This window comes from Salvelinus alpinus, chromosome 20 (genome assembly GCF_045679555.1).
Source record: "Salvelinus alpinus chromosome 20, SLU_Salpinus.1, whole genome shotgun sequence".
NCBI classification, from domain to species: domain Eukaryota; kingdom Metazoa; phylum Chordata; class Actinopteri; order Salmoniformes; family Salmonidae; genus Salvelinus; species Salvelinus alpinus.
The window spans coordinates 14,115,108-14,141,581 of NC_092105.1; the positions used below are offsets into that span (position 1 = coordinate 14,115,108).

General features: G+C 43.3%; 31 non-coding genes across 31 annotated transcripts; all 31 read right to left on the bottom strand.

Moving 5' to 3' along the window:
* Window positions 1–205: 205 nt before the first annotated feature.
* LOC139547343 (U1 spliceosomal RNA) lies at window positions 206–369 on the bottom strand. Its single transcript, XR_011669422.1, has one exon. It is a non-coding gene; the product is annotated as a U1 spliceosomal RNA (small nuclear RNA).
* Window positions 370–1,102: 733 nt separating this feature from the next.
* Window positions 1,103–1,221, bottom strand: LOC139547461 (5S ribosomal RNA). Its single transcript, XR_011669531.1, has one exon. It is a non-coding gene; the product is annotated as a 5S ribosomal RNA (ribosomal RNA).
* Window positions 1,222–1,870: 649 nt separating this feature from the next.
* On the bottom strand, window positions 1,871–2,034 carry LOC139547344 (U1 spliceosomal RNA). The gene has a single exon (XR_011669423.1). It is a non-coding gene; the product is annotated as a U1 spliceosomal RNA (small nuclear RNA).
* A 733-nt stretch (window positions 2,035–2,767) lies between these two features.
* On the bottom strand, window positions 2,768–2,886 carry LOC139547300 (5S ribosomal RNA). The gene has a single exon (XR_011669382.1). It is a non-coding gene; the product is annotated as a 5S ribosomal RNA (ribosomal RNA).
* A 649-nt stretch (window positions 2,887–3,535) lies between these two features.
* On the bottom strand, window positions 3,536–3,699 carry LOC139547396 (U1 spliceosomal RNA). Its single transcript, XR_011669474.1, has one exon. It is a non-coding gene; the product is annotated as a U1 spliceosomal RNA (small nuclear RNA).
* Window positions 3,700–4,432: 733 nt separating this feature from the next.
* LOC139547311 (5S ribosomal RNA) lies at window positions 4,433–4,551 on the bottom strand. The gene has a single exon (XR_011669393.1). It is a non-coding gene; the product is annotated as a 5S ribosomal RNA (ribosomal RNA).
* A 1,429-nt stretch (window positions 4,552–5,980) lies between these two features.
* On the bottom strand, window positions 5,981–6,144 carry LOC139547397 (U1 spliceosomal RNA). Its single transcript, XR_011669475.1, has one exon. It is a non-coding gene; the product is annotated as a U1 spliceosomal RNA (small nuclear RNA).
* Window positions 6,145–6,877: 733 nt separating this feature from the next.
* LOC139547318 (5S ribosomal RNA) lies at window positions 6,878–6,996 on the bottom strand. The gene has a single exon (XR_011669398.1). It is a non-coding gene; the product is annotated as a 5S ribosomal RNA (ribosomal RNA).
* Window positions 6,997–7,645: 649 nt separating this feature from the next.
* Window positions 7,646–7,809, bottom strand: LOC139547345 (U1 spliceosomal RNA). The gene has a single exon (XR_011669424.1). It is a non-coding gene; the product is annotated as a U1 spliceosomal RNA (small nuclear RNA).
* A 733-nt stretch (window positions 7,810–8,542) lies between these two features.
* LOC139547329 (5S ribosomal RNA) lies at window positions 8,543–8,661 on the bottom strand. Its single transcript, XR_011669409.1, has one exon. It is a non-coding gene; the product is annotated as a 5S ribosomal RNA (ribosomal RNA).
* A 649-nt stretch (window positions 8,662–9,310) lies between these two features.
* LOC139547346 (U1 spliceosomal RNA) lies at window positions 9,311–9,474 on the bottom strand. The gene has a single exon (XR_011669426.1). It is a non-coding gene; the product is annotated as a U1 spliceosomal RNA (small nuclear RNA).
* A 733-nt stretch (window positions 9,475–10,207) lies between these two features.
* LOC139547341 (5S ribosomal RNA) lies at window positions 10,208–10,326 on the bottom strand. The gene has a single exon (XR_011669420.1). It is a non-coding gene; the product is annotated as a 5S ribosomal RNA (ribosomal RNA).
* A 649-nt stretch (window positions 10,327–10,975) lies between these two features.
* On the bottom strand, window positions 10,976–11,139 carry LOC139547347 (U1 spliceosomal RNA). The gene has a single exon (XR_011669427.1). It is a non-coding gene; the product is annotated as a U1 spliceosomal RNA (small nuclear RNA).
* A 735-nt stretch (window positions 11,140–11,874) lies between these two features.
* Window positions 11,875–11,993, bottom strand: LOC139547352 (5S ribosomal RNA). The gene has a single exon (XR_011669432.1). It is a non-coding gene; the product is annotated as a 5S ribosomal RNA (ribosomal RNA).
* A 649-nt stretch (window positions 11,994–12,642) lies between these two features.
* Window positions 12,643–12,806, bottom strand: LOC139547348 (U1 spliceosomal RNA). The gene has a single exon (XR_011669428.1). It is a non-coding gene; the product is annotated as a U1 spliceosomal RNA (small nuclear RNA).
* Window positions 12,807–13,539: 733 nt separating this feature from the next.
* LOC139547363 (5S ribosomal RNA) lies at window positions 13,540–13,658 on the bottom strand. The gene has a single exon (XR_011669443.1). It is a non-coding gene; the product is annotated as a 5S ribosomal RNA (ribosomal RNA).
* A 649-nt stretch (window positions 13,659–14,307) lies between these two features.
* LOC139547349 (U1 spliceosomal RNA) lies at window positions 14,308–14,471 on the bottom strand. The gene has a single exon (XR_011669429.1). It is a non-coding gene; the product is annotated as a U1 spliceosomal RNA (small nuclear RNA).
* Window positions 14,472–15,205: 734 nt separating this feature from the next.
* On the bottom strand, window positions 15,206–15,324 carry LOC139547375 (5S ribosomal RNA). The gene has a single exon (XR_011669454.1). It is a non-coding gene; the product is annotated as a 5S ribosomal RNA (ribosomal RNA).
* A 653-nt stretch (window positions 15,325–15,977) lies between these two features.
* LOC139547350 (U1 spliceosomal RNA) lies at window positions 15,978–16,141 on the bottom strand. Its single transcript, XR_011669430.1, has one exon. It is a non-coding gene; the product is annotated as a U1 spliceosomal RNA (small nuclear RNA).
* Window positions 16,142–16,876: 735 nt separating this feature from the next.
* LOC139547387 (5S ribosomal RNA) lies at window positions 16,877–16,995 on the bottom strand. Its single transcript, XR_011669465.1, has one exon. It is a non-coding gene; the product is annotated as a 5S ribosomal RNA (ribosomal RNA).
* Window positions 16,996–17,646: 651 nt separating this feature from the next.
* LOC139547351 (U1 spliceosomal RNA) lies at window positions 17,647–17,810 on the bottom strand. Its single transcript, XR_011669431.1, has one exon. It is a non-coding gene; the product is annotated as a U1 spliceosomal RNA (small nuclear RNA).
* A 734-nt stretch (window positions 17,811–18,544) lies between these two features.
* On the bottom strand, window positions 18,545–18,663 carry LOC139547400 (5S ribosomal RNA). The gene has a single exon (XR_011669476.1). It is a non-coding gene; the product is annotated as a 5S ribosomal RNA (ribosomal RNA).
* A 649-nt stretch (window positions 18,664–19,312) lies between these two features.
* On the bottom strand, window positions 19,313–19,476 carry LOC139547353 (U1 spliceosomal RNA). The gene has a single exon (XR_011669433.1). It is a non-coding gene; the product is annotated as a U1 spliceosomal RNA (small nuclear RNA).
* Window positions 19,477–20,212: 736 nt separating this feature from the next.
* LOC139547412 (5S ribosomal RNA) lies at window positions 20,213–20,331 on the bottom strand. Its single transcript, XR_011669485.1, has one exon. It is a non-coding gene; the product is annotated as a 5S ribosomal RNA (ribosomal RNA).
* Window positions 20,332–20,980: 649 nt separating this feature from the next.
* Window positions 20,981–21,144, bottom strand: LOC139547354 (U1 spliceosomal RNA). The gene has a single exon (XR_011669434.1). It is a non-coding gene; the product is annotated as a U1 spliceosomal RNA (small nuclear RNA).
* Window positions 21,145–21,878: 734 nt separating this feature from the next.
* Window positions 21,879–21,997, bottom strand: LOC139547423 (5S ribosomal RNA). Its single transcript, XR_011669493.1, has one exon. It is a non-coding gene; the product is annotated as a 5S ribosomal RNA (ribosomal RNA).
* A 649-nt stretch (window positions 21,998–22,646) lies between these two features.
* On the bottom strand, window positions 22,647–22,810 carry LOC139547355 (U1 spliceosomal RNA). The gene has a single exon (XR_011669435.1). It is a non-coding gene; the product is annotated as a U1 spliceosomal RNA (small nuclear RNA).
* A 725-nt stretch (window positions 22,811–23,535) lies between these two features.
* On the bottom strand, window positions 23,536–23,654 carry LOC139547430 (5S ribosomal RNA). Its single transcript, XR_011669500.1, has one exon. It is a non-coding gene; the product is annotated as a 5S ribosomal RNA (ribosomal RNA).
* A 649-nt stretch (window positions 23,655–24,303) lies between these two features.
* On the bottom strand, window positions 24,304–24,467 carry LOC139547356 (U1 spliceosomal RNA). Its single transcript, XR_011669436.1, has one exon. It is a non-coding gene; the product is annotated as a U1 spliceosomal RNA (small nuclear RNA).
* Window positions 24,468–25,202: 735 nt separating this feature from the next.
* Window positions 25,203–25,321, bottom strand: LOC139547431 (5S ribosomal RNA). The gene has a single exon (XR_011669501.1). It is a non-coding gene; the product is annotated as a 5S ribosomal RNA (ribosomal RNA).
* Window positions 25,322–25,970: 649 nt separating this feature from the next.
* LOC139547357 (U1 spliceosomal RNA) lies at window positions 25,971–26,134 on the bottom strand. The gene has a single exon (XR_011669437.1). It is a non-coding gene; the product is annotated as a U1 spliceosomal RNA (small nuclear RNA).
* Window positions 26,135–26,474: the final 340 nt, after the last annotated feature.

A 26,474-nucleotide genomic window follows, 5' to 3' on the forward strand; every position in this document is an offset into this window, starting at 1 on the left:
GGCATAAATACCGTGCTGCATTTCGCAACATGATGTTTCCACAAAATGTCAACAACGTTTTGCTACAAACAAATGTTTCCACCTTTCAATTGGTCCACAAAGTGTCTTTCACGACTGACTTCAAAGATCTCCATAAGCACGGGCAATTGAGTCAAGTCATCCTGAAGCCTGGCGCCAAGCAACAGGTTGTCATTACACAAGACATCAGGGGAGAGCGCGGACGCAGTCCCCCACTACCATAAATTATGCAATCGAGATTTCCACATTTGAGAAATTCGCAGGGGTCAGCACAGCCGGAGTGCAATGGCTGAGCCTCGCCCTGGGTGAACCGCCTTCTTGATCACGGTATCTCCCTTGCCAGGTAAGTATGAGTTACGCACATCGGTGGAGGGCAAGTGTCTCCAGTGACAACCTTTTCGGCTGAAGGTAACCACTTTGTGTTCTGATAATACCACATCACATCGACCTGCGTTAAATGCCGTTTAGGAATGCACTTGCAGACAGAGTGGTGAAAAAGTAGTTTATTTTGTTTACTCGATTATATCAGTGAACCACTAGATTCCCATCATGCAACACTGTAAAAAAATCACCAATAGCTTTTTAATATCTTAACCTGTCTTATATCACAAATGTATGCGATATGAGGAAATACAATCACATTCAGACACACACAAACACACACACACACACACACACAGACAAATGCATGAAACCAATTGATTTATTATCGATAACATCTCACATTCTCTTGTACTTTTGATTTACGCCGTAAAAGAAGGGTTGTAATTCCACCATGGAAAACACAGGGCCACCAGACAGCAGTCCAGTTCCACTCCTCACCAGCATTATTTCCCTTTGATCATTTGAACAGGGCGAGGGAGCACAAAGCACACACAAGCTGCATTCAGTAACAATATTCTTATTTGTCTTATAAATAAAAGGCAGTTGCTCCCTGACAGCACAAGGAACTTTGATTGTATTAAAAGGGCATGGGAGACTAGCCCATAGAAGCTGCATTTAGTCAATTCAGCATCAAATGCTTACTACAAGGCAGTGACGCTGATGAAATAATGCAAGAGGACAGACACCCTAGTGGACAAAATGCTTACAGCACCTGGTATTCCCAGGCGGTCTCCCATCCAAGTACTAACCAGGCCCGACCCTGCTTAGCTTCCGAGATCAGACGAGATCGGGCGTATTCAGGCTGGTATGGCCGTAAGCGAAGGAACAACTCTTGGTACACCACATAAAGTCAAAGTGAGTCTGATAAACAGACATTTTCACCAATTAGATAAGCAGCTTGAACTTTGGGTCACTCAGAAAGTGGAAGAAATTACATATACTGTAGCCATCACTTTTTAGCACAGATAGTTGGATGAAATACAAAACAACCTTGCTAACATTTCAAAGCGAGGGCACATATTTCAGCCTTGTGGGACAAAAACGGACAAATACATCATTAGCAACAGTTTCCCATGCAGCTATCCTACTAGCCAGAATAAATACACAAAAGCTCTGAATGTTGAAAACCTATTGCATTGTTCTGTGCTAAGGAGGAGCGCATGTATGGACAATTTCATATTGGAAGCGCATGGGCGTATGACACGTCATGACCGGTGGGGTTAGAGCGGCTTCTCAACTATCTCTTGATTGAAGTAGCAGCGTGGCATAAATACCGTGCTGCATTTCGCAACATGATGTTTCCACAAAATGTCAACAACGTTTTGCTACAAACAAATGTTTCCACCTTTCAATTGGTCCACAAAGTGTCTTTCACGACTGACTTCAAAGATCTCCATAAGCACGGGCAATTGAGTCAAGTCATCCTGAAGCCTGGCGCCAAGCAACAGGTTGTCATTACACAAGACATCAGGGGAGAGCGCGGACGCAGTCCCCCACTACCATAAATTATGCAATCGAGATTTCCACATTTGAGAAATTCGCAGGGGTCAGCACAGCCGGAGTGCAATGGCTGAGCCTCGCCCTGGGTGAACCGCCTTCTTGATCACGGTATCTCCCTTGCCAGGTAAGTATGAGTTACGCACATCGGTGGAGGGCAAGTGTCTCCAGTGACAACCTTTTCGGCTGAAGGTAACCACTTTGTGTTCTGATAATACCACATCACATCGACCTGCGTTAAATGCCGTTTAGGAATGCACTTGCAGACAGAGTGGTGAAAAAGTAGTTTATTTTGTTTACTCGATTATATCAGTGAACCACTAGATTCCCATCATGCAACACTGTAAAAAAATCACCAATAGCTTTTTAATATCTTAACCTGTCTTATATCACAAATGTATGCGATATGAGGAAATACAATCACATTCAGACACACACAAACACACACACACACACACACACAGACAAATGCATGAAACCAATTGATTTATTATCGATAACATCTCACATTCTCTTGTACTTTTGATTTACGCCGTAAAAGAAGGGTTGTAATTCCACCATGGAAAACACAGGGCCACCAGACAGCAGTCCAGTTCCACTCCTCACCAGCATTATTTCCCTTTGATCATTTGAACAGGGCGAGGGAGCACAAAGCACACACAAGCTGCATTCAGTAACAATATTCTTATTTGTCTTATAAATAAAAGGCAGTTGCTCCCTGACAGCACAAGGAACTTTGATTGTATTAAAAGGGCATGGGAGACTAGCCCATAGAAGCTGCATTTAGTCAATTCAGCATCAAATGCTTACTACAAGGCAGTGACGCTGATGAAATAATGCAAGAGGACAGACACCCTAGTGGACAAAATGCTTACAGCACCTGGTATTCCCAGGCGGTCTCCCATCCAAGTACTAACCAGGCCCGACCCTGCTTAGCTTCCGAGATCAGACGAGATCGGGCGTATTCAGGCTGGTATGGCCGTAAGCGAAGGAACAACTCTTGGTACACCACATAAAGTCAAAGTGAGTCTGATAAACAGACATTTTCACCAATTAGATAAGCAGCTTGAACTTTGGGTCACTCAGAAAGTGGAAGAAATTACATATACTGTAGCCATCACTTTTTAGCACAGATAGTTGGATGAAATACAAAACAACCTTGCTAACATTTCAAAGCGAGGGCACATATTTCAGCCTTGTGGGACAAAAACGGACAAATACATCATTAGCAACAGTTTCCCATGCAGCTATCCTACTAGCCAGAATAAATACACAAAAGCTCTGAATGTTGAAAACCTATTGCATTGTTCTGTGCTAAGGAGGAGCGCATGTATGGACAATTTCATATTGGAAGCGCATGGGCGTATGACACGTCATGACCGGTGGGGTTAGAGCGGCTTCTCAACTATCTCTTGATTGAAGTAGCAGCGTGGCATAAATACCGTGCTGCATTTCGCAACATGATGTTTCCACAAAATGTCAACAACGTTTTGCTACAAACAAATGTTTCCACCTTTCAATTGGTCCACAAAGTGTCTTTCACGACTGACTTCAAAGATCTCCATAAGCACGGGCAATTGAGTCAAGTCATCCTGAAGCCTGGCGCCAAGCAACAGGTTGTCATTACACAAGACATCAGGGGAGAGCGCGGACGCAGTCCCCCACTACCATAAATTATGCAATAGAGACTTCCACATTTGAGAAATTCGCAGGGGTCAGCACAGCCGGAGTGCAATGGCTGAGCCTCGCCCTGGGTGAACCGCCTTCTTGATCACGGTATCTCCCTTGCCAGGTAAGTATGAGTTACGCACATCGGTGGAGGGCAAGTGTCTCCAGTGACAACCTTTTCGGCTGAAGGTAACCACTTTGTGTTCTGATAATACCACATCACATCGACCTGCGTTAAATGCCGTTTAGGAATGCACTTGCAGACAGAGTGGTGAAAAAGTAGTTTATTTTGTTTACTCGATTATATCAGTGAACCACTAGATTCCCATCATGCAACACTGTAAAAAAATCACCAATAGCTTTTTAATATCTTAACCTGTCTTATATCACAAATGTATGCGATATGAGGAAATACAATCACATTCAGACACACACAAACACACACACACACACACACACAGACAAATGCGTGAAACCAATTGATTTATTATCGATAACATCTCACATTCTCTTGTACTTTTGATTTACGCCGTAAAAGAAGGGTTGTAATTCCACCATGGAAAACACAGGGCCACCAGACAGCAGTCCAGTTCCACTCCTCACCAGCATTATTTCCCTTTGATCATTTGAACAGGGCGAGGGAGCACAAAGCACACACAAGCTGCATTCAGTAACAATATTCTTATTTGTCTTATAAATAAAAGGCAGTTGCTCCCTGACAGCACAAGGAACTTTGATTGTATTAAAAGGGCATGGGAGACTAGCCCATAGAAGCTGCATTTAGTCAATTCAGCATCAAATGCTTACTACAAGGCAGTGACGCTGATGAAATAATGCAAGAGGACAGACACCCTAGTGGACAAAATGCTTACAGCACCTGGTATTCCCAGGCGGTCTCCCATCCAAGTACTAACCAGGCCCGACCCTGCTTAGCTTCCGAGATCAGACGAGATCGGGCGTATTCAGGCTGGTATGGCCGTAAGCGAAGGAACAACTCTTGGTACACCACATAAAGTCAAAGTGAGTCTGATAAACAGACATTTTCACCAATTAGATAAGCAGCTTGAACTTTGGGTCACTCAGAAAGTGGAAGAAATTACATATTTTTTTTATTTTTTTTGGAAAAATAATTTTTATTTACATTTCTCATTGAAATACAATTACAAAATCAGTGCATTACATGACATCGATTCATAAAAACAGTATCCAAAAGTAGTGTAACAATATAACAATAGCAAGACTACTCAAAAAAAGCTGTTCTGCATAACCTGACCAGTATTATTACATTCAAGTTTAACTTGCCTCTAACAATCTCCAAAAAACAATACAAAGAATTCTATAAATACAAACATATACATATACCAAAGTGAATTCTGAATAAACCTCAGTGTATATCAAATATGTACAAAGGCTTAGCCTACATTTCAATTGGCTCTAAAAACATTTAAAGTGAAGGGTAAACCCCTTTCCATTTCTGTTTCACTGATACAATGCCCCACTTATCTATTTCGAATTGTATTCTTTTCCAAATGTCCTGTTTTATAAATTCAACTAATCCCGTCGGTGACCACTTGAGGGTGTCATTGACCGCACCACATCTGGCCTCCCAAAGTTTGGTCTTGATAAGGGACACCAGAGTCACTAATGCTAATAATTGCACCCTTTCCACATTTTTTAGTTCAAGTTTGGCTACCCCTTCATAATCAATGTTTTTTAAAATCTCAAAAAATTGTTTAATTTTTCTCCAAACCAATTTGGCAAAAGAACATTCCCATAAAACATGGGGAATTGTTTCAATTGCAAAACAATTGTCCCTGGGACAAAATTTATTCAGGGTCAAATTATGATCATATAATGTTGATCGGACCGGAAGAAATTACATATACTGTAGCCATCACTTTTTAGCACAGATAGTTGGATGAAATACAAAACAACCTTGCTAACATTTCAAAGCGAGGGCACATATTTCAGCCTTGTGGGACAAAAACGGACAAATACATCATTAGCAACAGTTTCCCATGCAGCTATCCTACTAGCCAGAATAAATACACAAAAGCTCTGAATGTTGAAAACCTATTGCATTGTTCTGTGCTAAGGAGGAGCGCATGTATGGACAATTTCATATTGGAAGCGCATGGGCGTATGACACGTCATGACCGGTGGGGTTAGAGCGGCTTCTCAACTATCTCTTGATTGAAGTAGCAGCGTGGCATAAATACCGTGCTGCATTTCGCAACATGATGTTTCCACAAAATGTCAACAACGTTTTGCTACAAACAAATGTTTCCACCTTTCAATTGGTCCACAAAGTGTCTTTCACGACTGACTTCAAAGATCTCCATAAGCACGGGCAATTGAGTCAAGTCATCCTGAAGCCTGGCGCCAAGCAACAGGTTGTCATTACACAAGACATCAGGGGAGAGCGCGGACGCAGTCCCCCACTACCATAAATTATGCAATAGAGACTTCCACATTTGAGAAATTCGCAGGGGTCAGCACAGCCGGAGTGCAATGGCTGAGCCTCGCCCTGGGTGAACCGCCTTCTTGATCACGGTATCTCCCTTGCCAGGTAAGTATGAGTTACGCACATCGGTGGAGGGCAAGTGTCTCCAGTGACAACCTTTTCGGCTGAAGGTAACCACTTTGTGTTCTGATAATACCACATCACATCGACCTGCGTTAAATGCCGTTTAGGAATGCACTTGCAGACAGAGTGGTGAAAAAGTAGTTTATTTTGTTTACTCGATTATATCAGTGAACCACTAGATTCCCATCATGCAACACTGTAAAAAAATCACCAATAGCTTTTTAATATCTTAACCTGTCTTATATCACAAATGTATGCGATATGAGGAAATACAATCACATTCAGACACACACAAACACACACACACACACACACACAGACAAATGCGTGAAACCAATTGATTTATTATCGATAACATCTCACATTCTCTTGTACTTTTGATTTACGCCGTAAAAGAAGGGTTGTAATTCCACCATGGAAAACACAGGGCCACCAGACAGCAGTCCAGTTCCACTCCTCACCAGCATTATTTCCCTTTGATCATTTGAACAGGGCGAGGGAGCACAAAGCACACACAAGCTGCATTCAGTAACAATATTCTTATTTGTCTTATAAATAAAAGGCAGTTGCTCCCTGACAGCACAAGGAACTTTGATTGTATTAAAAGGGCATGGGAGACTAGCCCATAGAAGCTGCATTTAGTCAATTCAGCATCAAATGCTTACTACAAGGCAGTGACGCTGATGAAATAATGCAAGAGGACAGACACCCTAGTGGACAAAATGCTTACAGCACCTGGTATTCCCAGGCGGTCTCCCATCCAAGTACTAACCAGGCCCGACCCTGCTTAGCTTCCGAGATCAGACGAGATCGGGCGTATTCAGGCTGGTATGGCCGTAAGCGAAGGAACAACTCTTGGTACACCACATAAAGTCAAAGTGAGTCTGATAAACAGACATTTTCACCAATTAGATAAGCAGCTTGAACTTTGGGTCACTCAGAAAGTGGAAGAAATTACATATACTGTAGCCATCACTTTTTAGCACAGATAGTTGGATGAAATACAAAACAACCTTGCTAACATTTCAAAGCGAGGGCACATATTTCAGCCTTGTGGGACAAAAACGGACAAATACATCATTAGCAACAGTTTCCCATGCAGCTATCCTACTAGCCAGAATAAATACACAAAAGCTCTGAATGTTGAAAACCTATTGCATTGTTCTGTGCTAAGGAGGAGCGCATGTATGGACAATTTCATATTGGAAGCGCATGGGCGTATGACACGTCATGACCGGTGGGGTTAGAGCGGCTTCTCAACTATCTCTTGATTGAAGTAGCAGCGTGGCATAAATACCGTGCTGCATTTCGCAACATGATGTTTCCACAAAATGTCAACAACGTTTTGCTACAAACAAATGTTTCCACCTTTCAATTGGTCCACAAAGTGTCTTTCACGACTGACTTCAAAGATCTCCATAAGCACGGGCAATTGAGTCAAGTCATCCTGAAGCCTGGCGCCAAGCAACAGGTTGTCATTACACAAGACATCAGGGGAGAGCGCGGACGCAGTCCCCCACTACCATAAATTATGCAATCGAGATTTCCACATTTGAGAAATTCGCAGGGGTCAGCACAGCCGGAGTGCAATGGCTGAGCCTCGCCCTGGGTGAACCGCCTTCTTGATCACGGTATCTCCCTTGCCAGGTAAGTATGAGTTACGCACATCGGTGGAGGGCAAGTGTCTCCAGTGACAACCTTTTCGGCTGAAGGTAACCACTTTGTGTTCTGATAATACCACATCACATCGACCTGCGTTAAATGCCGTTTAGGAATGCACTTGCAGACAGAGTGGTGAAAAAGTAGTTTATTTTGTTTACTCGATTATATCAGTGAACCACTAGATTCCCATCATGCAACACTGTAAAAAAATCACCAATAGCTTTTTAATATCTTAACCTGTCTTATATCACAAATGTATGCGATATGAGGAAATACAATCACATTCAGACACACACAAACACACACACACACACACACACAGACAAATGCGTGAAACCAATTGATTTATTATCGATAACATCTCACATTCTCTTGTACTTTTGATTTACGCCGTAAAAGAAGGGTTGTAATTCCACCATGGAAAACACAGGGCCACCAGACAGCAGTCCAGTTCCACTCCTCACCAGCATTATTTCCCTTTGATCATTTGAACAGGGCGAGGGAGCACAAAGCACACACAAGCTGCATTCAGTAACAATATTCTTATTTGTCTTATAAATAAAAGGCAGTTGCTCCCTGACAGCACAAGGAACTTTGATTGTATTAAAAGGGCATGGGAGACTAGCCCATAGAAGCTGCATTTAGTCAATTCAGCATCAAATGCTTACTACAAGGCAGTGACGCTGATGAAATAATGCAAGAGGACAGACACCCTAGTGGACAAAATGCTTACAGCACCTGGTATTCCCAGGCGGTCTCCCATCCAAGTACTAACCAGGCCCGACCCTGCTTAGCTTCCGAGATCAGACGAGATCGGGCGTATTCAGGCTGGTATGGCCGTAAGCGAAGGAACAACTCTTGGTACACCACATAAAGTCAAAGTGAGTCTGATAAACAGACATTTTCACCAATTAGATAAGCAGCTTGAACTTTGGGTCACTCAGAAAGTGGAAGAAATTACATATACTGTAGCCATCACTTTTTAGCACAGATAGTTGGATGAAATACAAAACAACCTTGCTAACATTTCAAAGCGAGGGCACATATTTCAGCCTTGTGGGACAAAAACGGACAAATACATCATTAGCAACAGTTTCCCATGCAGCTATCCTACTAGCCAGAATAAATACACAAAAGCTCTGAATGTTGAAAACCTATTGCATTGTTCTGTGCTAAGGAGGAGCGCATGTATGGACAATTTCATATTGGAAGCGCATGGGCGTATGACACGTCATGACCGGTGGGGTTAGAGCGGCTTCTCAACTATCTCTTGATTGAAGTAGCAGCGTGGCATAAATACCGTGCTGCATTTCGCAACATGATGTTTCCACAAAATGTCAACAACGTTTTGCTACAAACAAATGTTTCCACCTTTCAATTGGTCCACAAAGTGTCTTTCACGACTGACTTCAAAGATCTCCATAAGCACGGGCAATTGAGTCAAGTCATCCTGAAGCCTGGCGCCAAGCAACAGGTTGTCATTACACAAGACATCAGGGGAGAGCGCGGACGCAGTCCCCCACTACCATAAATTATGCAATCGAGATTTCCACATTTGAGAAATTCGCAGGGGTCAGCACAGCCGGAGTGCAATGGCTGAGCCTCGCCCTGGGTGAACCGCCTTCTTGATCACGGTATCTCCCTTGCCAGGTAAGTATGAGTTACGCACATCGGTGGAGGGCAAGTGTCTCCAGTGACAACCTTTTCGGCTGAAGGTAACCACTTTGTGTTCTGATAATACCACATCACATCGACCTGCGTTAAATGCCGTTTAGGAATGCACTTGCAGACAGAGTGGTGAAAAAGTAGTTTATTTTGTTTACTCGATTATATCAGTGAACCACTAGATTCCCATCATGCAACACTGTAAAAAAATCACCAATAGCTTTTTAATATCTTAACCTGTCTTATATCACAAATGTATGCGATATGAGGAAATACAATCACATTCAGACACACACAAACACACACACACACACACACACAGACAAATGCATGAAACCAATTGATTTATTATCGATAACATCTCACATTCTCTTGTACTTTTGATTTACGCCGTAAAAGAAGGGTTGTAATTCCACCATGGAAAACACAGGGCCACCAGACAGCAGTCCAGTTCCACTCCTCACCAGCATTATTTCCCTTTGATCATTTGAACAGGGCGAGGGAGCACAAAGCACACACAAGCTGCATTCAGTAACAATATTCTTATTTGTCTTATAAATAAAAGGCAGTTGCTCCCTGACAGCACAAGGAACTTTGATTGTATTAAAAGGGCATGGGAGACTAGCCCATAGAAGCTGCATTTAGTCAATTCAGCATCAAATGCTTACTACAAGGCAGTGACGCTGATGAAATAATGCAAGAGGACAGACACCCTAGTGGACAAAATGCTTACAGCACCTGGTATTCCCAGGCGGTCTCCCATCCAAGTACTAACCAGGCCCGACCCTGCTTAGCTTCCGAGATCAGACGAGATCGGGCGTATTCAGGCTGGTATGGCCGTAAGCGAAGGAACAACTCTTGGTACACCACATAAAGTCAAAGTGAGTCTGATAAACAGACATTTTCACCAATTAGATAAGCAGCTTGAACTTTGGGTCACTCAGAAAGTGGAAGAAATTACATATACTGTAGCCATCACTTTTTAGCACAGATAGTTGGATGAAATACAAAACAACCTTGCTAACATTTCAAAGCGAGGGCACATATTTCAGCCTTGTGGGACAAAAACGGACAAATACATCATTAGCAACAGTTTCCCATGCAGCTATCCTACTAGCCAGAATAAATACACAAAAGCTCTGAATGTTGAAAACCTATTGCATTGTTCTGTGCTAAGGAGGAGCGCATGTATGGACAATTTCATATTGGAAGCGCATGGGCGTATGACACGTCATGACCGGTGGGGTTAGAGCGGCTTCTCAACTATCTCTTGATTGAAGTAGCAGCGTGGCATAAATACCGTGCTGCATTTCGCAACATGATGTTTCCACAAAATGTCAACAACGTTTTGCTACAAACAAATGTTTCCACCTTTCAATTGGTCCACAAAGTGTCTTTCACGACTGACTTCAAAGATCTCCATAAGCACGGGCAATTGAGTCAAGTCATCCTGAAGCCTGGCGCCAAGCAACAGGTTGTCATTACACAAGACATCAGGGGAGAGCGCGGACGCAGTCCCCCACTACCATAAATTATGCAATCGAGATTTCCACATTTGAGAAATTCGCAGGGGTCAGCACAGCCGGAGTGCAATGGCTGAGCCTCGCCCTGGGTGAACCGCCTTCTTGATCACGGTATCTCCCTTGCCAGGTAAGTATGAGTTACGCACATCGGTGGAGGGCAAGTGTCTCCAGTGACAACCTTTTCGGCTGAACGGTAACCACTTTGTGTTCTGATAATACCACATCACATCGACCTGCGTTAAATGCCGTTTAGGAATGCACTTGCAGACAGAGTGGTGAAAAAGTAGTTTATTTTGTTTACTCGATTATATCAGTGAACCACTAGATTCCCATCATGCAACACTGTAAAAAAATCACCAATAGCTTTTTAATATCTTAACCTGTCTTATATCACAAATGTATGCGATATGAGGAAATACAATCACATTCAGACACACACAACACACACACACACACACACACACAGACAAATGCATGAAACCAATTGATTTATTATCGATAACATCTCACATTCTCTTGTACTTTTGATTTACGCCGTAAAAGAAGGGTTGTAATTCCACCATGGAAAACACAGGGCCACCAGACAGCAGTCCAGTTCCACTCCTCACCAGCATTATTTCCCTTTGATCATTTGAACAGGGCGAGGGAGCACAAAGCACACACAAGCTGCATTCAGTAACAATATTCTTATTTGTCTTATAAATAAAAGGCAGTTGCTCCCTGACAGCACAAGGAACTTTGATTGTATTAAAAGGGCATGGGAGACTAGCCCATAGAAGCTGCATTTAGTCAATTCAGCATCAAATGCTTACTACAAGGCAGTGACGCTGATGAAATAATGCAAGAGGACAGACACCCTAGTGGACAAAATGCTTACAGCACCTGGTATTCCCAGGCGGTCTCCCATCCAAGTACTAACCAGGCCCGACCCTGCTTAGCTTCCGAGATCAGACGAGATCGGGCGTATTCAGGCTGGTATGGCCGTAAGCGAAGGAACAACTCTTGGTACACCACATAAAGTCAAAGTGAGTCTGATAAACAGACATTTTCACCAATTAGATAAGCAGCTTGAACTTTGGGTCACTCAGAAAGTGGAAGAAATTACATATACTGTAGCCATCACTTTTTAGCACAGATAGTTGGATGAAATACAAAACAACCTTGCTAACATTTCAAAGCGAGGGCACATATTTCAGCCTTGTGGGACAAAAACGGACAAATACATCATTAGCAACAGTTTCCCATGCAGCTATCCTACTAGCCAGAATAAATACACAAAAGCTCTGAATGTTGAAAACCTATTGCATTGTTCTGTGCTAAGGAGGAGCGCATGTATGGACAATTTCATATTGGAAGCGCATGGGCGTATGACACGTCATGACCGGTGGGGTTAGAGCGGCTTCTCAACTATCTCTTGATTGAAGTAGCAGCGTGGCATAAATACCGTGCTGCATTTCGCAACATGATGTTTCCACAAAATGTCAACAACGTTTTGCTACAAACAAATGTTTCCACCTTTCAATTGGTCCACAAAGTGTCTTTCACGACTGACTTCAAAGATCTCCATAAGCACGGGCAATTGAGTCAAGTCATCCTGAAGCCTGGCGCCAAGCAACAGGTTGTCATTACACAAGACATCAGGGGAGAGCGCGGACGCAGTCCCCCACTACCATAAATTATGCAATCGAGATTTCCACATTTGAGAAATTCGCAGGGGTCAGCACAGCCGGAGTGCAATGGCTGAGCCTCGCCCTGGGTGAACCGCCTTCTTGATCACGGTATCTCCCTTGCCAGGTAAGTATGAGTTACGCACATCGGTGGAGGGCAAGTGTCTCCAGTGACAACCTTTTCGGCTGAAGGTAACCACTTTGTGTTCTGATAATACCACATCACATCGACCTGCGTTAAATGCCGTTTAGGAATGCACTTGCAGACAGAGTGGTGAAAAAGTAGTTTATTTTGTTTACTCGATTATATCAGTGAACCACTAGATTCCCATCATGCAACACTGTAAAAAAATCACCAATAGCTTTTTAATATCTTAACCTGTCTTATATCACAAATGTATGCGATATGAGGAAATACAATCACATTCAGACACACACAAACACACACACACACACACACACAGACAAATGCATGAAACCAATTGATTTATTATCGATAACATCTCACATTCTCTTGTACTTTTGATTTACGCCGTAAAAGAAGGGTTGTAATTCCACCATGGAAAACACAGGGCCACCAGACAGCAGTCCAGTTCCACTCCTCACCAGCATTATTTCCCTTTGATCATTTGAACAGGGCGAGGGAGCACAAAGCACACACAAGCTGCATTCAGTAACAATATTCTTATTTGTCTTATAAATAAAAGGCAGTTGCTCCCTGACAGCACAAGGAACTTTGATTGTATTAAAAGGGCATGGGAGACTAGCCCATAGAAGCTGCATTTAGTCAATTCAGCATCAAATGCTTACTACAAGGCAGTGACGCTGATGAAATAATGCAAGAGGACAGACACCCTAGTGGACAAAATGCTTACAGCACCTGGTATTCCCAGGCGGTCTCCCATCCAAGTACTAACCAGGCCCGACCCTGCTTAGCTTCCGAGATCAGACGAGATCGGGCGTATTCAGGCTGGTATGGCCGTAAGCGAAGGAACAACTCTTGGTACACCACATAAAGTCAAAGTGAGTCTGATAAACAGACATTTTCACCAATTAGATAAGCAGCTTGAACTTTGGGTCACTCAGAAAGTGGAAGAAATTACATATACTGTAGCCATCACTTTTTAGCACAGATAGTTGGATGAAATACAAAACAACCTTGCTAACATTTCAAAGCGAGGGCACATATTTCAGCCTTGTGGGACAAAAACGGACAAATACATCATTAGCAACAGTTTCCCATGCAGCTATCCTACTAGCCAGAATAAATACACAAAAGCTCTGAATGTTGAAAACCTATTGCATTGTTCTGTGCTAAGGAGGAGCGCATGTATGGACAATTTCATATTGGAAGCGCATGGGCGTATGACACGTCATGACCGGTGGGGTTAGAGCGGCTTCTCAACTATCTCTTGATTGAAGTAGCAGCGTGGCATAAATACCGTGCTGCATTTCGCAACATGATGTTTCCACAAAATGTCAACAACGTTTTGCTACAAACAAATGTTTCCACCTTTCAATTGGTCCACAAAGTGTCTTTCACGACTGACTTCAAAGATCTCCATAAGCACGGGCAATTGAGTCAAGTCATCCTGAAGCCTGGCGCCAAGCAACAGGTTGTCATTACACAAGACATCAGGGGAGAGCGCGGACGCAGTCCCCCACTACCATAAATTATGCAATCGAGATTTCCACATTTGAGAAATTCGCAGGGGTCAGCACAGCCGGAGTGCAATGGCTGAGCCTCGCCCTGGGTGAACCGCCTTCTTGATCACGGTATCTCCCTTGCCAGGTAAGTATGAGTTACGCACATCGGTGGAGGGCAAGTGTCTCCAGTGACAACCTTTTCGGCTGAACGGTAACCACTTTGTGTTCTGATAATACCACATCACATCGACCTGCGTTAAATGCCGTTTAGGAATGCACTTGCAGACAGAGTGGTGAAAAAGTAGTTTATTTTGTTTACTCGATTATATCAGTGAACCACTAGATTCCCATCATGCAACACTGTAAAAAAATCACCAATAGCTTTTTAATATCTTAACCTGTCTTATATCACAAATGTATGCGATATGAGGAAATACAATCACATTCAGACACACACAAACACACACACACACACACACACAGACAAATGCATGAAACCAATTGATTTATTATCGATAACATCTCACATTCTCTTGTACTTTTGATTTACGCCGTAAAAGAAGGGTTGTAATTCCACCATGGAAAACACAGGGCCACCAGACAGCAGTCCAGTTCCACTCCTCACCAGCATTATTTCCCTTTGATCATTTGAACAGGGCGAGGGAGCACAAAGCACACACAAGCTGCATTCAGTAACAATATTCTTATTTGTCTTATAAATAAAAGGCAGTTGCTCCCTGACAGCACAAGGAACTTTGATTGTATTAAAAGGGCATGGGAGACTAGCCCATAGAAGCTGCATTTAGTCAATTCAGCATCAAATGCTTACTACAAGGCAGTGACGCTGATGAAATAATGCAAGAGGACAGACACCCTAGTGGACAAAATGCTTACAGCACCTGGTATTCCCAGGCGGTCTCCCATCCAAGTACTAACCAGGCCCGACCCTGCTTAGCTTCCGAGATCAGACGAGATCGGGCGTATTCAGGCTGGTATGGCCGTAAGCGAAGGAACAACTCTTGGTACACCACATAAAGTCAAAGTGAGTCTGATAAACAGACATTTTCACCAATTAGATAAGCAGCTTGAACTTTGGGTCACTCAGAAAGTGGAAGAAATTACATATACTGTAGCCATCACTTTTTAGCACAGATAGTTGGATGAAATACAAAACAACCTTGCTAACATTTCAAAGCGAGGGCACATATTTCAGCCTTGTGGGAACGACAAAACGAGACAAATACATCATTAGCAACAGTTTCCCATGCAGCTATCCTACTAGCCAGAATAAATACACAAAAGCTCTGAATGTTGAAAACCTATTGCATTGTTCTGTGCTAAGGAGGAGCGCATGTATGGACAATTTCATATTGGAAGCGCATGGGCGTATGACACGTCATGACCGGTGGGGTTAGAGCGGCTTCTCAACTATCTCTTGATTGAAGTAGCAGCGTGGCATAAATACCGTGCTGCATTTCGCAACATGATGTTTCCACAAAATGTCAACAACGTTTTGCTACAAACAAATGTTTCCACCTTTCAATTGGTCCACAAAGTGTCTTTCACGACTGACTTCAAAGATCTCCATAAGCACGGGCAATTGAGTCAAGTCATCCTGAAGCCTGGCGCCAAGCAACAGGTTGTCATTACACAAGACATCAGGGGAGAGCGCGGACGCAGTCCCCCACTACCATAAATTATGCAATCGAGATTTCCACATTTGAGAAATTCGCAGGGGTCAGCACAGCCGGAGTGCAATGGCTGAGCCTCGCCCTGGGTGAACCGCCTTCTTGATCACGGTATCTCCCTTGCCAGGTAAGTATGAGTTACGCACATCGGTGGAGGGCAAGTGTCTCCAGTGACAACCTTTTCGGCTGAACGGTAACCACTTTGTGTTCTGATAATACCACATCACATCGACCTGCGTTAAATGCCGTTTAGGAATGCACTTGCAGACAGAGTGGTGAAAAAGTAGTTTATTTTGTTTACTCGATTATATCAGTGAACCACTAGATTCCCATCATGCAACACTGTAAAAAAATCACCAATAGCTTTTTAATATCTTAACCTGTCTTATATCACAAATGTATGCGATATGAGGAAATACAATCACATTCAGACACACACAACACACACACACACACACACACACAGACAAATGCATGAAACCAATTGATTTATTATCGATAACATCTCACATTCTCTTGTACTTTTGATTTACGCCGTAAAAGAAGGGTTGTAATTCCACCATGGAAAACACAGGGCCACCAGACAGCAGTCCAGTTCCACTCCTCACCAGCATTATTTCCCTTTGATCATTTGAACAGGGCGAGGGAGCACAAAGCACACACAAGCTGCATTCAGTAACAATATTCTTATTTGTCTTATAAATAAAAGGCAGTTGCTCCCTGACAGCACAAGGAACTTTGATTGTATTAAAAGGGCATGGGAGACTAGCCCATAGAAGCTGCATTTAGTCAATTCAGCATCAAATGCTTACTACAAGGCAGTGACGCTGATGAAATAATGCAAGAGGACAGACACCCTAGTGGACAAAATGCTTACAGCACCTGGTATTCCCAGGCGGTCTCCCATCCAAGTACTAACCAGGCCCGACCCTGCTTAGCTTCCGAGATCAGACGAGATCGGGCGTATTCAGGCTGGTATGGCCGTAAGCGAAGGAACAACTCTTGGTACACCACATAAAGTCAAAGTGAGTCTGATAAACAGACATTTTCACCAATTAGATAAGCAGCTTGAACTTTGGGTCACTCAGAAAGTGGAAGAAATTACATATACTGTAGCCATCACTTTTTAGCACAGATAGTTGGATGAAATACAAAACAACCTTGCTAACATTTCAAAGCGAGGGCACATATTTCAGCCTTGTGGGACAAAAACGCTGACAAATACATCATTAGCAACAGTTTCCCATGCAGCTATCCTACTAGCCAGAATAAATACACAAAAGCTCTGAATGTTGAAAACCTATTGCATTGTTCTGTGCTAAGGAGGAGCGCATGTATGGACAATTTCATATTGGAAGCGCATGGGCGTATGACACGTCATGACCGGTGGGGTTAGAGCGGCTTCTCAACTATCTCTTGATTGAAGTAGCAGCGTGGCATAAATACCGTGCTGCATTTCGCAACATGATGTTTCCACAAAATGTCAACAACGTTTTGCTACAAACAAATGTTTCCACCTTTCAATTGGTCCACAAAGTGTCTTTCACGACTGACTTCAAAGATCTCCATAAGCACGGGCAATTGAGTCAAGTCATCCTGAAGCCTGGCGCCAAGCAACAGGTTGTCATTACACAAGACATCAGGGGAGAGCGCGGACGCAGTCCCCCACTACCATAAATTATGCAATCGAGATTTCCACATTTGAGAAATTCGCAGGGGTCAGCACAGCCGGAGTGCAATGGCTGAGCCTCGCCCTGGGTGAACCGCCTTCTTGATCACGGTATCTCCCTTGCCAGGTAAGTATGAGTTACGCACATCGGTGGAGGGCAAGTGTCTCCAGTGACAACCTTTTCGGCTGAACGGTAACCACTTTGTGTTCTGATAATACCACATCACATCGACCTGCGTTAAATGCCGTTTAGGAATGCACTTGCAGACAGAGTGGTGAAAAAGTAGTTTATTTTGTTTACTCGATTATATCAGTGAACCACTAGATTCCCATCATGCAACACTGTAAAAAAATCACCAATAGCTTTTTAATATCTTAACCTGTCTTATATCACAAATGTATGCGATATGAGGAAATACAATCACATTCAGACACACACAAACACACACACACACACACACACAGACAAATGCATGAAACCAATTGATTTATTATCGATAACATCTCACATTCTCTTGTACTTTTGATTTACGCCGTAAAAGAAGGGTTGTAATTCCACCATGGAAAACACAGGGCCACCAGACAGCAGTCCAGTTCCACTCCTCACCAGCATTATTTCCCTTTGATCATTTGAACAGGGCGAGGGAGCACAAAGCACACACAAGCTGCATTCAGTAACAATATTCTTATTTGTCTTATAAATAAAAGGCAGTTGCTCCCTGACAGCACAAGGAACTTTGATTGTATTAAAAGGGCATGGGAGACTAGCCCATAGAAGCTGCATTTAGTCAATTCAGCATCAAATGCTTACTACAAGGCAGTGACGCTGATGAAATAATGCAAGAGGACAGACACCCTAGTGGACAAAATGCTTACAGCACCTGGTATTCCCAGGCGGTCTCCCATCCAAGTACTAACCAGGCCCGACCCTGCTTAGCTTCCGAGATCAGACGAGATCGGGCGTATTCAGGCTGGTATGGCCGTAAGCGAAGGAACAACTCTTGGTACACCACATAAAGTCAAAGTGAGTCTGATAAACAGACATTTTCACCAATTAGATAAGCAGCTTGAACTTTGGGTCACTCAGAAAGTGGAAGAAATTACATATACTGTAGCCATCACTTTTTAGCACAGATAGTTGGATGAAATACAAAACAACCTTGCTAACATTTCAAAGCGAGGGCACATATTTCAGCCTTGTGGGACAAAAACGGACAAATACATCATTAGCAACAGTTTCCCATGCAGCTATCCTACTAGCCAGAATAAATACACAAAAGCTCTGAATGTTGAAAACCTATTGCATTGTTCTGTGCTAAGGAGGAGCGCATGTATGGACAATTTCATATTGGAAGCGCATGGGCGTATGACACGTCATGACCGGTGGGGTTAGAGCGGCTTCTCAACTATCTCTTGATTGAAGTAGCAGCGTGGCATAAATACCGTGCTGCATTTCGCAACATGATGTTTCCACAAAATGTCAACAACGTTTTGCTACAAACAAATGTTTCCACCTTTCAATTGGTCCACAAAGTGTCTTTCACGACTGACTTCAAAGATCTCCATAAGCACGGGCAATTGAGTCAAGTCATCCTGAAGCCTGGCGCCAAGCAACAGGTTGTCATTACACAAGACATCAGGGGAGAGCGCGGACGCAGTCCCCCACTACCATAAATTATGCAATCGAGATTTCCACATTTGAGAAATTCGCAGGGGTCAGCACAGCCGGAGTGCAATGGCTGAGCCTCGCCCTGGGTGAACCGCCTTCTTGATCACGGTATCTCCCTTGCCAGGTAAGTATGAGTTACGCACATCGGTGGAGGGCAAGTGTCTCCAGTGACAACCTTTTCGGCTGAACGGTAACCACTTTGTGTTCTGATAATACCACATCACATCGACCTGCGTTAAATGCCGTTTAGGAATGCACTTGCAGACAGAGTGGTGAAAAAGTAGTTTATTTTGTTTACTCGATTATATCAGTGAACCACTAGATTCCCATCATGCAACACTGTAAAAAAATCACCAATAGCTTTTTAATATCTTAACCTGTCTTATATCACAAATGTATGCGATATGAGGAAATACAATCACATTCAGACACACACACACACACACACACACACACACACACAGACAAATGCATGAAACCAATTGATTTATTATCGATAACATCTCACATTCTCTTGTACTTTTGATTTACGCCGTAAAAGAAGGGTTGTAATTCCACCATGGAAAACACAGGGCCACCAGACAGCAGTCCAGTTCCACTCCTCACCAGCATTATTTCCCTTTGATCATTTGAACAGGGCGAGGGAGCACAAAGCACACACAAGCTGCATTCAGTAACAATATTCTTATTTGTCTTATAAATAAAAGGCAGTTGCTCCCTGACAGCACAAGGAACTTTGATTGTATTAAAAGGGCATGGGAGACTAGCCCATAGAAGCTGCATTTAGTCAATTCAGCATCAAATGCTTACTACAAGGCAGTGACGCTGATGAAATAATGCAAGAGGACAGACACCCTAGTGGACAAAATGCTTACAGCACCTGGTATTCCCAGGCGGTCTCCCATCCAAGTACTAACCAGGCCCGACCCTGCTTAGCTTCCGAGATCAGACGAGATCGGGCGTATTCAGGCTGGTATGGCCGTAAGCGAAGGAACAACTCTTGGTACACCACATAAAGTCAAAGTGAGTCTGATAAACAGACATTTTCACCAATTAGATAAGCAGCTTGAACTTTGGGTCACTCAGAAAGTGGAAGAAATTACATATACTGTAGCCATCACTTTTTAGCACAGATAGTTGGATGAAATACAAAACAACCTTGCTAACATTTCAAAGCGAGGGCACATATTTCAGCCTTGTGGGACAAAAACGGACAAATACATCATTAGCAACAGTTTCCCATGCAGCTATCCTACTAGCCAGAATAAATACACAAAAGCTCTGAATGTTGAAAACCTATTGCATTGTTCTGTGCTAAGGAGGAGCGCATGTATGGACAATTTCATATTGGAAGCGCATGGGCGTATGACACGTCATGACCGGTGGGGTTAGAGCGGCTTCTCAACTATCTCTTGATTGAAGTAGCAGCGTGGCATAAATACCGTGCTGCATTTCGCAACATGATGTTTCCACAAAATGTCAACAACGTTTTGCTACAAACAAATGTTTCCACCTTTCAATTGGTCCACAAAGTGTCTTTCACGACTGACTTCAAAGATCTCCATAAGCACGGGCAATTGAGTCAAGTCATCCTGAAGCCTGGCGCCAAGCAACAGGTTGTCATTACACAAGACATCAGGGGAGAGCGCGGACGCAGTCCCCCACTACCATAAATTATGCAATCGAGATTTCCACATTTGAGAAATTCGCAGGGGTCAGCACAGCCGGAGTGCAATGGCTGAGCCTCGCCCTGGGTGAACCGCCTTCTTGATCACGGTATCTCCCTTGCCAGGTAAGTATGAGTTACGCACATCGGTGGAGGGCAAGTGTCTCCAGTGACAACCTTTTCGGCTGAACGGTAACCACTTTGTGTTCTGATAATACCACATCACATCGACCTGCGTTAAATGCCGTTTAGGAATGCACTTGCAGACAGAGTGGTGAAAAAGTAGTTTATTTTGTTTACTCGATTATATCAGTGAACCACTAGATTCCCATCATGCAACACTGTAAAAAAATCACCAATAGCTTTTTAATATCTTAACCTGTCTTATATCACAAATGTATGCGATATGAGGAAATACAATCACATTCAGACACACACAAACACACACACACACACACACACAGACAAATGCATGAAACCAATTGATTTATTATCGATAACATCTCACATTCTCTTGTACTTTTGATTTACGCCGTAAAAGAAGGGTTGTAATTCCACCATGGAAAACACAGGGCCACCAGACAGCAGTCCAGTTCCACTCCTCACCAGCATTATTTCCCTTTGATCATTTGAACAGGGCGAGGGAGCACAAAGCACACACAAGCTGCATTCAGTAACAATATTCTTATTTGTCTTATAAATAAAAGGCAGTTGCTCCCTGACAGCACAAGGAACTTTGATTGTATTAAAAGGGCATGGGAGACTAGCCCATAGAAGCTGCATTTAGTCAATTCAGCATCAAATGCTTACTACAAGGCAGTGACGCTGATGAAATAATGCAAGAGGACAGACACCCTAGTGGACAAAATGCTTACAGCACCTGGTATTCCCAGGCGGTCTCCCATCCAAGTACTAACCAGGCCCGACCCTGCTTAGCTTCCGAGATCAGACGAGATCGGGCGTATTCAGGCTGGTATGGCCGTAAGCGAAGGAACAACTCTTGGTACACCACATAAAGTCAAAGTGAGTCTGATAAACAGACATTTTCACCAATTAGATAAGCAGCTTGAACTTTGGGTCACTCAGAAAGTGGAAGAAATTACATATACTGTAGCCATCACTTTTTAGCACAGATAGTTGGATGAAATACAAAACAACCTTGCTAACATTTCAAAGCGAGGGCACATATTTCAGCCTTGTGGGACAAAAACGGACAAATACATCATTAGCAACAGTTTCCCATGCAGCTATCCTACTAGCCAGAATAAATACACAAAAGCTCTGAATGTTGAAAACCTATTGCATTGTTCTGTGCTAAGGAGGAGCGCATGTATGGACAATTTCATATTGGAAGCGCATGGGCGTATGACACGTCATGACCGGTGGGGTTAGAGCGGCTTCTCAACTATCTCTTGATTGAAGTAGCAGCGTGGCATAAATACCGTGCTGCATTTCGCAACATGATGTTTCCACAAAATGTCAACAACGTTTTGCTACAAACAAATGTTTCCACCTTTCAATTGGTCCACAAAGTGTCTTTCACGACTGACTTCAAAGATCTCCATAAGCACGGGCAATTGAGTCAAGTCATCCTGAAGCCTGGCGCCAAGCAACAGGTTGTCATTACACAAGACATCAGGGGAGAGCGCGGACGCAGTCCCCCACTACCATAAATTATGCAATCGAGATTTCCACATTTGAGAAATTCGCAGGGGTCAGCACAGCCGGAGTGCAATGGCTGAGCCTCGCCCTGGGTGAACCGCCTTCTTGATCACGGTATCTCCCTTGCCAGGTAAGTATGAGTTACGCACATCGGTGGAGGGCAAGTGTCTCCAGTGACAACCTTTTCGGCTGAAGGTAACCACTTTGTGTTCTGATAATACCACATCACATCGACCTGCGTTAAATGCCGTTTAGGAATGCACTTGCAGACAGAGTGGTGAAAAAGTAGTTTATTTTGTTTACTCGATTATATCAGTGAACCACTAGATTCCCATCATGCAACACTGTAAAAAAATCACCAATAGCTTTTTAATATCTTAACCTGTCTTATATCACAAATGTATGCGATATGAGGAAATACAATCACATTCAGACACACACACACACACACACACACACACAAATGCATGAAAGCAATTGATTTATTATCGATAACATCTCACATTCTCTTGTACTTTTGATTTACGCCGTAAAAGAAGGGTTGTAATTCCACCATGGAAAACACAGGGCCACCAGACAGCAGTCCAGTTCCACTCCTCACCAGCATTATTTCCCTTTGATCATTTGAACAGGGCGAGGGAGCACAAAGCACACACAAGCTGCATTCAGTAACAATATTCTTATTTGTCTTATAAATAAAAGGCAGTTGCTCCCTGACAGCACAAGGAACTTTGATTGTATTAAAAGGGCATGGGAGACTAGCCCATAGAAGCTGCATTTAGTCAATTCAGCATCAAATGCTTACTACAAGGCAGTGACGCTGATGAAATAATGCAAGAGGACAGACACCCTAGTGGACAAAATGCTTACAGCACCTGGTATTCCCAGGCGGTCTCCCATCCAAGTACTAACCAGGCCCGACCCTGCTTAGCTTCCGAGATCAGACGAGATCGGGCGTATTCAGGCTGGTATGGCCGTAAGCGAAGGAACAACTCTTGGTACACCACATAAAGTCAAAGTGAGTCTGATAAACAGACATTTTCACCAATTAGATAAGCAGCTTGAACTTTGGGTCACTCAGAAAGTGGAAGAAATTACATATACTGTAGCCATCACTTTTTAGCACAGATAGTTGGATGAAATACAAAACAACCTTGCTAACATTTCAAAGCGAGGGCACATATTTCAGCCTTGTGGGACAAAAACGGACAAATACATCATTAGCAACAGTTTCCCATGCAGCTATCCTACTAGCCAGAATAAATACACAAAAGCTCTGAATGTTGAAAACCTATTGCATTGTTCTGTGCTAAGGAGGAGCGCATGTATGGACAATTTCATATTGGAAGCGCATGGGCGTATGACACGTCATGACCGGTGGGGTTAGAGCGGCTTCTCAACTATCTCTTGATTGAAGTAGCAGCGTGGCATAAATACCGTGCTGCATTTCGCAACATGATGTTTCCACAAAATGTCAACAACGTTTTGCTACAAACAAATGTTTCCACCTTTCAATTGGTCCACAAAGTGTCTTTCACGACTGACTTCAAAGATCTCCATAAGCACGGGCAATTGAGTCAAGTCATCCTGAAGCCTGGCGCCAAGCAACAGGTTGTCATTACACAAGACATCAGGGGAGAGCGCGGACGCAGTCCCCCACTACCATAAATTATGCAATCGAGATTTCCACATTTGAGAAATTCGCAGGGGTCAGCACAGCCGGAGTGCAATGGCTGAGCCTCGCCCTGGGTGAACCGCCTTCTTGATCACGGTATCTCCCTTGCCAGGTAAGTATGAGTTACGCACATCGGTGGAGGGCAAGTGTCTCCAGTGACAACCTTTTCGGCTGAAGGTAACCACTTTGTGTTCTGATAATACCACATCACATCGACCTGCGTTAAATGCCGTTTAGGAATGCACTTGCAGACAGAGTGGTGAAAAAGTAGTTTATTTTGTTTACTCGATTATATCAGTGAACCACTAGATTCCCATCATGCAACACTGTAAAAAAATCACCAATAGCTTTTTAATATCTTAACCTGTCTTATATCACAAATGTATGCGATATGAGGAAATACAATCACATTCAGACACACACAAACACACACACACACACACACACACAGACAAATGCATGAAACCAATTGATTTATTATCGATAACATCTCACATTCTCTTGTACTTTTGATTTACGCCGTAAAAGAAGGGTTGTAATTCCACCATGGAAAACACAGGGCCACCAGACAGCAGTCCAGTTCCACTCCTCACCAGCATTATTTCCCTTTGATCATTTGAACAGGGCGAGGGAGCACAAAGCACACACAAGCTGCATTCAGTAACAATATTCTTATTTGTCTTATAAATAAAAGGCAGTTGCTCCCTGACAGCACAAGGAACTTTGATTGTATTAAAAGGGCATGGGAGACTAGCCCATAGAAGCTGCATTTAGTCAATTCAGCATCAAATGCTTACTACAAGGCAGTGACGCTGATGAAATAATGCAAGAGGACAGACACCCTAGTGGACAAAATGCTTACAGCACCTGGTATTCCCAGGCGGTCTCCCATCCAAGTACTAACCAGGCCCGACCCTGCTTAGCTTCCGAGATCAGACGAGATCGGGCGTATTCAGGCTGGTATGGCCGTAAGCGAAGGAACAACTCTTGGTACACCACATAAAGTCAAAGTGAGTCTGATAAACAGACATTTTCACCAATTAGATAAGCAGCTTGAACTTTGGGTCACTCAGAAAGTGGAAGAAATTACATATACTGTAGCCATCACTTTTTAGCACAGATAGTTGGATGAAATACAAAACAACCTTGCTAACATTTCAAAGCGAGGGCACATATTTCAGCCTTGTGGGACAAAAACGGACAAATACATCATTAGCAACAGTTTCCCATGCAGCTATCCTACTAGCCAGAATAAATACACAAAAGCTCTGAATGTTGAAAACCTATTGCATTGTTCTGTGCTAAGGAGGAGCGCATGTATGGACAATTTCATATTGGAAGCGCATGGGCGTATGACACGTCATGACCGGTGGGGTTAGAGCGGCTTCTCAACTATCTCTTGATTGAAGTAGCAGCGTGGCATAAATACCGTGCTGCATTTCGCAACATGATGTTTCCACAAAATGTCAACAACGTTTTGCTACAAACAAATGTTTCCACCTTTCAATTGGTCCACAAAGTGTCTTTCACGACTGACTTCAAAGATCTCCATAAGCACGGGCAATTGAGTCAAGTCATCCTGAAGCCTGGCGCCAAGCAACAGGTTGTCATTACACAAGACATCAGGGGAGAGCGCGGACGCAGTCCCCCACTACCATAAATTATGCAATCGAGATTTCCACATTTGAGAAATTCGCAGGGGTCAGCACAGCCGGAGTGCAATGGCTGAGCCTCGCCCTGGGTGAACCGCCTTCTTGATCACGGTATCTCCCTTGCCAGGTAAGTATGAGTTACGCACATCGGTGGAGGGCAAGTGTCTCCAGTGACAACCTTTTCGGCTGAAGGTAACCACTTTGTGTTCTGATAATACCACATCACATCGACCTGCGTTAAATGCCGTTTAGGAATGCACTTGCAGACAGAGTGGTGAAAAAGTAGTTTATTTTGTTTACTCGATTATATCAGTGAACCACTAGATTCCCATCATGCAACACTGTAAAAAAATCACCAATAGCTTTTTAATATCTTAACCTGTCTTATATCACAAATGTATGCGATATGAGGAAATACAATCACATTCAGACACACACAAACACACACACACACACACACACACAGACAAATGCA